The sequence below is a fragment of the Bubalus bubalis genome, chromosome 3, assembly GCF_019923935.1.
Source record: "Bubalus bubalis isolate 160015118507 breed Murrah chromosome 3, NDDB_SH_1, whole genome shotgun sequence".
NCBI classification, from domain to species: domain Eukaryota; kingdom Metazoa; phylum Chordata; class Mammalia; order Artiodactyla; family Bovidae; genus Bubalus; species Bubalus bubalis.
This window is the reverse complement of record NC_059159.1, coordinates 166837297-166846243: the sequence shown is the minus strand read 5'-3', so window position 1 is coordinate 166846243 and position 8947 is coordinate 166837297. Positions and strand designations below refer to the sequence as shown.

The 8947-nt window shown below is 42.4% G+C and overlaps 1 long non-coding RNA gene across 3 annotated transcripts in view; it reads right to left on the bottom strand.

Moving 5' to 3' along the window:
• Nucleotides 1-4318: 4318 nt before the first annotated feature.
• Nucleotides 4319-8947, bottom strand: part of LOC123332966 — a 55622-nt gene continuing 50993 nt past the window's right edge. For all 3 annotated transcript variants that reach the window (XR_006550187.2, XR_006550185.2, XR_006550186.2), the window contains one exon: nt 4319-4629. This is a non-coding gene — a long non-coding RNA (uncharacterized LOC123332966). The remainder of the gene's footprint in view (nt 4630-8947) is intronic.

Here is an 8947-nt window from a genome sequence, read left to right as displayed (position 1 = left end):
GTAAATTTTGTTTAAACATTTTAGATCTGACAAAGCTTTGGGAAGATCTTTTGTGAAGGGAAATTTTCACTGAGGAACAGAGGGAACTGGGTTCACCCTAATTGTTTACTCCACTGTGTTTTCTAGAACTTGAGGTGGGAAGGAGAGTTGTGTTGATTAAACACTGCCCCCCATGCACCACACACACACACACACACACACACTCACACACACACACACACACACACACACATACACACACACACACACTCACACACACACACACACTCACACACACTCACACACACACTCACACTCACACACACTCACACAGTACTGCACCCTTCAATTTTATACAGTTGTCCAATTTCTCCTACACATAAAGGGAAGAAAATCAAGGACAGCCATCTCAACCCCATATCGTGGTTGTGAGGAATAAATGAGCTGTGTTTATGTGACTAGAGCTTTGCTAATAGTAATGTCATGCACAACGGGGCCTGTCCTGGAGGCAGATATAGGACATGAAGTCTTATCGAAGCTCTGAGGTAAAAAATTCTGAGTTTAGCTACAGCCTCTGCTTCTCTGCCTGATCTTTCTTGCATTGATTGGCACTTACCTCCTACAGTCACATAGGTTCAGTCTCTGTGGGTATAAAGGGATATTCCCCCTTGCCTTGCAGGACTGTCACAAGGAGGAATCAAGAAGATGCCTGTAGCCTTGCCCTGCAACTGGCAGTATCTCCTACAAACTTACAGTAAAGAGTGGGTTCCGTTCGAGTTACAAGAAAAGCCCAGGGCCTCTGAATTAGCTGAGGAATTATTCTCCCCTCCACCAAAGCCTTGAAGAGCCAGCAGCAGGATTCTGCCACCAAAGATAGCCCGTCATGAAGCAGGAGCATTCACACCGTCTCTAGGGCGCTGCATTTCTCAGTCTAACCATCTCACAAGTGCAATCAGCGCAAAAAGAAACAAACATCGTTGCAAAGGTAAGTTCCTCTACAAGAAGAATCCAGCATGTTGGTCCATCCTGGGCTGAGGGCAAGCACCGTTTCCTCCCTGAGTCCCAGCTGTGTCAATTCATACAAAAGAAAAGGATAAAAGAAGCAAATTTTCTGCTCCCACTACTGAGCCATCCCTAACTTACCAAAAAGAAAAGGATGCAGACAAAAGGAAGGATGTAACTAGCCTCTCCTCTGGGAACAGAGCTCTTTAATATTCATATGGGTCACACTCATTGGCAATAAATGCAGACACCCATTTTAATGAAATATTAGGAACAGAGTAAGAACATCCAGAAATTTGACCATACAAATGATGTGCTAAGAGCTCCATGTCTGTTATATGGGCCATCTTCTGTCCCATCCATGGAAAACTACTTTAAGCCTCTTGCTTTTTGTTTCTGTTTTCTGTGTTTACAGATACATGATACCTTTGTTTTGTACGATGAGCTCTTCAAAGACACAGGCCAGATGTCCCTCATCTCCCTGCTGCCCTGCTTAGCACAGGAAACGGCACAAAACGTTGCGTGGGGGCTTTCACAGGGGACCACGCAGTGCTGGCCATCAGGCTTCAGAAAGGACCTGGGGACCCTGAAGTTAGATGGATTTGTGCCTGGAAACAGTGTCATGTGAAGAACGAGTGAAAGAATGGAAAATACTCTAAACTAGGAGAGCAGAAGGTGGGGTGGGGATGACAGGCAGCATGGGGACCCAGTCAGCAAAACTCCCTGCAGTCTGGAGAGACCTAACCTAGAGTGTAGTCCAAAGAAGGAAGGATGCTGTACTCACATCTATAAATGGACCATTTAATTTAGTACCCTTTCCAACCTGGGTGAGTTTTCACACTATGAGATTTTTACCTGTAGGGATTATTAAATTTTGGATTAGAAAATCTGATCTACTCTTGAACATCACCAGTTCTTGTCTCCCCTTTAACATCACTCTAAGACATGCAGGGTCCCAAGCAGGATCCTTTGGTTTACATGAGCATTAAAATACACAACAGCAACAAAGCTTCCTCTGGGTATATGATATGTTTTTTCATTTTTCCTCCTGAGAATCACTGATCTTTTTCCTCTGATGGAAGAGAATTTTTCTAAAACAGCATGATGGCATTTCTTTTTCCCTCAAGTCCCAACCTCAGAGCTTTCCAAAGAATACACATTCCAGATTCAGTCATCAGGGACCCCTCATTGGACAGCCAATGTTTTGGTGAAAAGGAACCCAAGCAGAAGCAGTGGGGGAGAAGTTTCAATTGCTAACAAGTTTCATGAGAGGAGGGCTTTTGATGATCTAGAACTATAGCATAGCATATTCAGCTTTGAGCAAATTTTAGACACAGGGAACCTGAGACCGAAAGAAAAAATGATTTTCTCAAGGTGCCTCAAAGAGTGAGAGAATGAGGGGTCATCCCCATGTAACATATCAGAAGTGATGCTGCAGGTCTTGTCCAGGGGAATGGACTCTGCCATTGGACTTCAGAGACTACCTTGCTTCCCCAAGAATCAGAAACAAAGCTTGGACCCCAAATTCTGGGGAGAAACCAAAATTGGATAAAGGAGGAAGAAATTCAAAACATCCCTGTTCAAACCCCTTAAGTCAGGGTGCAAGGCAACAGCAAATCCACAAGAGCAGGGCACCTCCTCACTGCCAAGCCCAAGGCCAGGCTCCCGGCAGGTGCACAGCCCAGCCTGCGGATCTGGGAGGGTCTCAGTAACCATGTGTTAACTGAATCGATGAGAGATCAAGGGGAAAGCAAATGTTGCCCCATTCACTTCTAGAAATCTTGTCTGAAGATGAAAAAGCCATAAAGAGGAGAGAACCTAACACGTATTAGGGACCATAAATCAATACTCTGAACGCTGGTTCCAGGATCTTAAATGTGGCAAGTGAAGCCCTTGAGGCATTTATGCTCTAATTTCTTGTACCCACTCGAATCGAGGAAGTTATTTATTCATTTAGAAATCACATGGATGTATTTTACACTTCACTAAATTGAAGGGACACATTTCATTATCTCGGTACCTAACACTGGGTCAAGCATCTCCCTGCCTGAGCAGTTTTGGGAGACTTCTGTTCTGTGCTGTAACTCTCCAAGCAGGTTACACCTCGTCTCTGAGCCTCAGCGTGACCATCTGTAGAATGAGCAGATGGGGACAGATGTTCTCTTGACTCCCAGGTGTGGAGCGCCGGAGCCTCACCTGGAGCAGGAAGGTTTGTGGCTTCACTTGAATCTGCAATGCCACCTTGTGGTTCTCAACAAGGACGGCACTGGGGACAAGCAGGCGGCTGCGTGATGGTCTCAACACAGCAGCCGGGCCAGCAGACGGCCAGGGGCAGGGAGTGCTTATCCTCCACCCCCGCCCCCCCAAGGAGAGGGGAGCCAATGAATGGGCAATCGGGGTTTTCTTTCAAGTCCAAGTCTCAGGGACCTTGGAAGCCTCATCCAGCTTAGAAACACTAAGAGTATCCTCTTGTAACATAGTCTGGGGTGCCCTGGAGGCTTGGAAAACGTGTCCACCCCATCACTCCACACATACATGCCCTTCTGTATGTCTGCAGGATGATGACAGATGGGATGAGGCCTGGACAAGACACTGGAGACAGCAATGGAAAGGAAATGAGCCAGTTTTCCAGGCCAAAGTCCTCTCGCTCAGGCTATGGGGAAAGGATGTCATTGTTTCCAGGGTCTAGGAGGTCTGAACATTCTCAAGCTTCTGATGCTATTTTTTTTTTTTTCTTAAAAGCACTTTTTCTCCCCCTCATGGATACAATCTAACATGGAATTGGGTGAGTGGCCAAGGAGACCAGACTCCTCCTCCCGCCCTCCCCAACCTCACCCTTCTCCAAGGAGCTGCGTGAACTGGACGGGGTGGAGCCCACTGCCCCCAGCTTCCGCTCTGCTGGTCCCATCATCTCTCCTTAGTCCAATAAGTACACTTCTCCTTCTCATGCAGACCAAAGACTTGCTCCTGTTTACCACTGCACTGCCCCTCCTGAATAGGAGACGGAAGGGAGTCCATAGAGCAAATCCCTGGCCTCAGCCACACACCAGTCAACCCTAAAGCTATGATACCCTAGTTCCAGACGCCAAGCTGTGGGTTAGAATGTACTGCATACGAAACTCTCAGTTGAGTGAACTCAAGCATATTGGCTTGTGGGTGGCAAAGAGACTACCCCTGCAGGAAGAGAACACCAGTTTAAAACTATCTGGTCCTTAAAAACATCAAGAACTCTGAACGTTCATTCTTCAGAATGGGAGGTGATACTGCACAGCAAAACAGAAACCATGATAACAAAAAACTAGTTAAACCACGAAAAACTCCACTTGGCACTGAGCTAAACATTTAACACGCATTACTTTATTGAATCCCCATATTACAATTATGAGGTAACTAGTTTTATCATTCTCATTTTTATAGTGAAAAAAAAAAAAAAAGACTTAGTAAAGAGAAAGTAACTCATAGCTTCCCAGCTTGGATGTGTGTCACCAGGATTTGAACTGCTCTCTCGTCTAACTCCAGGTCTTGGGCTCTGACAATGCCCAGAACAGCGTGAGGTGGGGACTACTAAGGCTTCTGTCCTGGTTCTCACTCTTCACCTTGAGAGCTTGGACCAATACTCAGTCTCTCCAGCCTCTGGTTTCTTTGGATCTAGAAAACAGATGATGCAACAATATCAGATGAAAGACAAGACTCTGAACCATATCATGCTGTCAAGTTCTTCCTACAATCTAGCATCCAGTGTGATACACTGGTGGAGTCTGAAGCTGAGGTATGTAAGCCAGCACATTACAAGGGGGAATTCAGGTCATCAACTTGTTCTGAAATCTGTTAAATATTTGAATTCAAAAAGCAGACCCTCCGCTTCATCCTGGCTCCCATCTCCCTGTCCTGTCTTGTTCTAGGTCCGTTGCCTGCCTAAACTCAGTGGACAAGAGAGACTATGACTCTTGGTTTAAGCCAAATCCAAGGTTTGATATGTTGGTGATCAGACTGCAGGCATTGTCGAGGATAACCTCATTGCCAAGCTGCCTCTTGTATTGTTTATTATTATTATTATTATTAAAGGTGTAGGTGTCTCAAACCCTGTTTTCTGATCTGGGTAGCTTATGAGCAACTCAGGCCAAGTTTATAATATTTTAGAAAATATTATGACCCAGATTTCAGAAGACCTGAAATCTAAATTGAGTGATTTTATATAAACTTAGGAATCTTTCTGGGTTTCAACTTCTCCATTCACGGGGGTTTAGAGTAAACTTTGCAATTTTCTATGTCCCTGAAAAACTGACCATTTCATTCCGATTGGTTAAGCACTAGTTGTCTACCCTTACTCTTAATCTACATTCGGGTAGTGTTTTTTAATACCTTTGTCCCACATATAAGCATTTAATTGACTCGTGCATCTGTGTTTTTTAAAGCTCCCCAGGAGATTCTAATGAGCAGTCAAGATTGAGAACCACTGAACTAAAGGGTACATTTTAAAACATATTTTCTTTCTCATATAAGACATAGAGAAGTTACAAAGAAAACTGCCCAAAGCTTAAAAAAAAAAAAAAATAAGTGATATGTTCAAAACCAAACCTAGGACTGTCTAACTCCAAATCAAGGTTTTTTTCCATTGTACCCACCATGGTATAGTAGTTAAAACATCCAATCTTTCCTTAAAATACTCAAAATCCTTTAAAAACTGCTCAGCAGTATAAACAATGTGCAGCTTGTAAAAATAGTTCTGCTCTGACTTTTTCTCATTTTTCTAGCTCCCAGCAGAAACAGAGATCCTATTTCCTAAGTCAGTCCTTCTAATCTCTTAGGTCTCATGACTGCTTGACGGTGCTCAAAGTAAAGAGGGAAACTACAGCTAGGTAGGCGGAGAAAGAAAAGGCCTGCTGAATTTCCAGCAGGTGCCTGATTCTTATACACAACTAAGAAAACAAGAGCACCTTTTAGATTCGCTAATCAGTTAAAAAGCCCAGATTATCACCCTCCAAAGAAAGAGAAATGGCTCGGAAGTCAGTTTCTGCAGACAGCTGCAGGTTTCAGCAACTCTGTTCTTGGCATCGGGTTCCAGATCCATCCGTCAAGTCACACTAGCCCATTTGCAAATGCTATCTGGCTTCATAAGAACTCTCTTATTCATCCCATTTATTAAGTAATAGAAAGAGTTATAGTCATTAGTGAATATAAGAGTTATTTTCATTCAGGGGTTCAAACGAGCCTCTTTGGCTTGAACATGGAAGAGGAACCCTGGCTGACTTCTCCCTGTGCCCAGCAATTGTGCCAGAAGGTAGCGCGTGGTGGTCAGTCCTTTCTAGATTAGCTCAGCACTTAAGCTAATTAAACTTTACTCCTTCAGATTTGTTTGCTGAGTGTCAAATGTATGTCTGGCCCTGTACTAGAACGCTGTGAGTTTGGTCCAGGTGCTTCATGCATGAGCTTCTTTTTCCTCATCATTGAGATGGGCCTAATAATGTCTATATTACAATGATGTAAGTGATATAAGAAATATTAAAGCTTTGTCAAATGTAAAACAACTTTTGCTGTTTCTTTCACCTATAGCTTTTCTGTGCCTAGAATTATATTTAAGGTGGAGTCATTTCTACGCAATGGACACTTGCCTATCTACTGCAATTTTGAGTTTCCTGACTCACAAGGGGGACTTAAGTTTCCCCTTTGCCATTTTGATTGATGTTGCCCTGATACAGGTATTAAACTTCTATTTTTTAATCCAGTCCCTCAAAACCTCTGTTCATTTCTTCTTCTCCTTATGTTAATTCTGAGTGCAACATTAATGAATCTTAGGGATATAAATCTTTCCAAGGAAGTGGTTTGTATTCACATGGAATTACAGATTCTAGACTCGGGTGACTCTTTAGCGTAACCTGATCTAATTTTCCACCTCATCTGGAAGAAACTTGGACTATCTAGCCGGAGAAATAGACCACTGGAATTGTTTGTGTGTATTTCAAATTTTGATAGGGAAGAGAAATCACACCTCTTGTCTGAGATGATTGAAAACTAAACAGCAAATTGCAATGATTACAACTATAATACATAATAAGCATGGGCTGTTTGCAAATTCATTGGGTCCTTTGTCTCTGCATACTTAAGTGATAGTTATTGTAAACTATTGAATTCCGCTGGGCATGTTACATGCTGGGCTGAGTTGATTTAGCTGTAACTCACAGTGTTCAATAAACCTGTCTTTGGTTTGGTCATCCAGATACAGGTACACTTTCTACTCTTCCCCACCCTTTCCTGTGCCCCATGTGTCTTACCTCTTTGGGCTTCCTTGCCTTCTAGCTTTAGGTTACATTCATCCAGATTAGAGGGAGAGAGCAGCATAAAATCAGGAAGTTGGTTCCTCCCTTCTTAACAGCTTTGTCGTAGGCTGGCTGTGTCCTCTGGACGATGGCACAGCTCCTTTCTGGCGCCTTCCCCTGTGGTGTGAGCATCTGTGTCTCATGGACCCCAGAAGCGCTCTGTCCTCCCTTCGTTCAGTTCTAGGTGTGATGTAGGTGCCCTGCTGGCATAGGACCCAGAGCACTGTGCTAAATCTTGGCTTTCCCCTCTACCCCACCCACACCTCTGTCAATACTTTATCATATTCTCCTCAAATAACCCATCTTTCTTTCTACCAGGACTCTGACAAAATGGGATAAAAATAATGGCAGAAATCAACACAAAGTTGTAAAGCAATTATCCTCCAATTAAAGATAAATAAAATTTATAGAAAAGGTGAGAACATAGAATCTAAGATATTTTGGTGTTTTCTCTAAACCCCGTAGATGACAGCTGAGACCTGAAGAAGCAAAGTGACACAGGAAATTGATGGCAGGATCAGGATTAACAATTTATATTCTGTGAACCAAGATCAGACATCACAAACCTCTGCCCCAAAGCCTCTCTGAATAAGAAAGAGGAGTTTGTTGAAAAGTAATCCATTTCCAACCTGGGAAACACTATGCATGCTGGGTCATCGAGGTTAACACCCTCAGTTATAAATCATGTTGTCAGCATGCACCCTTGATGTGATGTGATGAGAATGGCCCTTCATCTCTGAGGTCCTCCTCTCCCATACCCCAAACCCCAGTTCAGCCCTGAGAAAAACATCAGACAAATCCACACGGAGGGACATTCCATAAAATGCCTGAGTGGTATTCCTCAAAACTGTCAAGGTCATCATAAACAAGGAAAGTCTGAAAAATCGTCTCAGGACAGAGTCATCTAGAGAGACTTGCCAACTAAACATGATGTGGTATCCTGGATGGAATTCTCAAACAGGAAAAGGATATTAAAGAAAACTGATGAAATCTAAATAAAGGGAAGAATTTAATTAATAGTCAGGTACCAACTAAGTTTCTTACTTGTGACAAATGCATCCTAGTAACAAAATATGTCAATAGGAGAAAATAGACAATGATATACACCAGCTCTCTGTATTATCTTTTATTTTTTCCTATAAATCTAAAACTATTTTGTTTAAGTTACCACTGTTTTCTGAAATAGGACCTTGGTATGAAGTTCCTGAATATCTTATCTCCCCAACAAATTAATAAAAGACTATGCAGGGGAAAAAAGTCAATTTCAAAGTTTAAATAGGAAAAATAGTTTAGAGCACAAATTCTAAATAACAATTCTAACTAAGAAACTTTTATGAGACACAAAAGAATACAAAAACTTTCTAAAGCACAAATCTTTACCAACCATGGATCTAAAATAATGTTACTTGTAATTAGTTTTCACTGTTCAAGAGTATCATTGTTTTGTTTGTTTGTAAACTGAAGACAGAATTGGCAAGGGTGGGGGTGGGGTCGACTGGGAATGATGGAGAATAAAACACATCCAAATGCAGATAGCATATATGTATCTCAGTCTACAAAGCTCAAATATGTTTTTATCTATACTTAGAATTCTCAGAATTGAGGGTTTCTATTCTTTAAACCAAAATCTAATAACTATAACCTTCTGG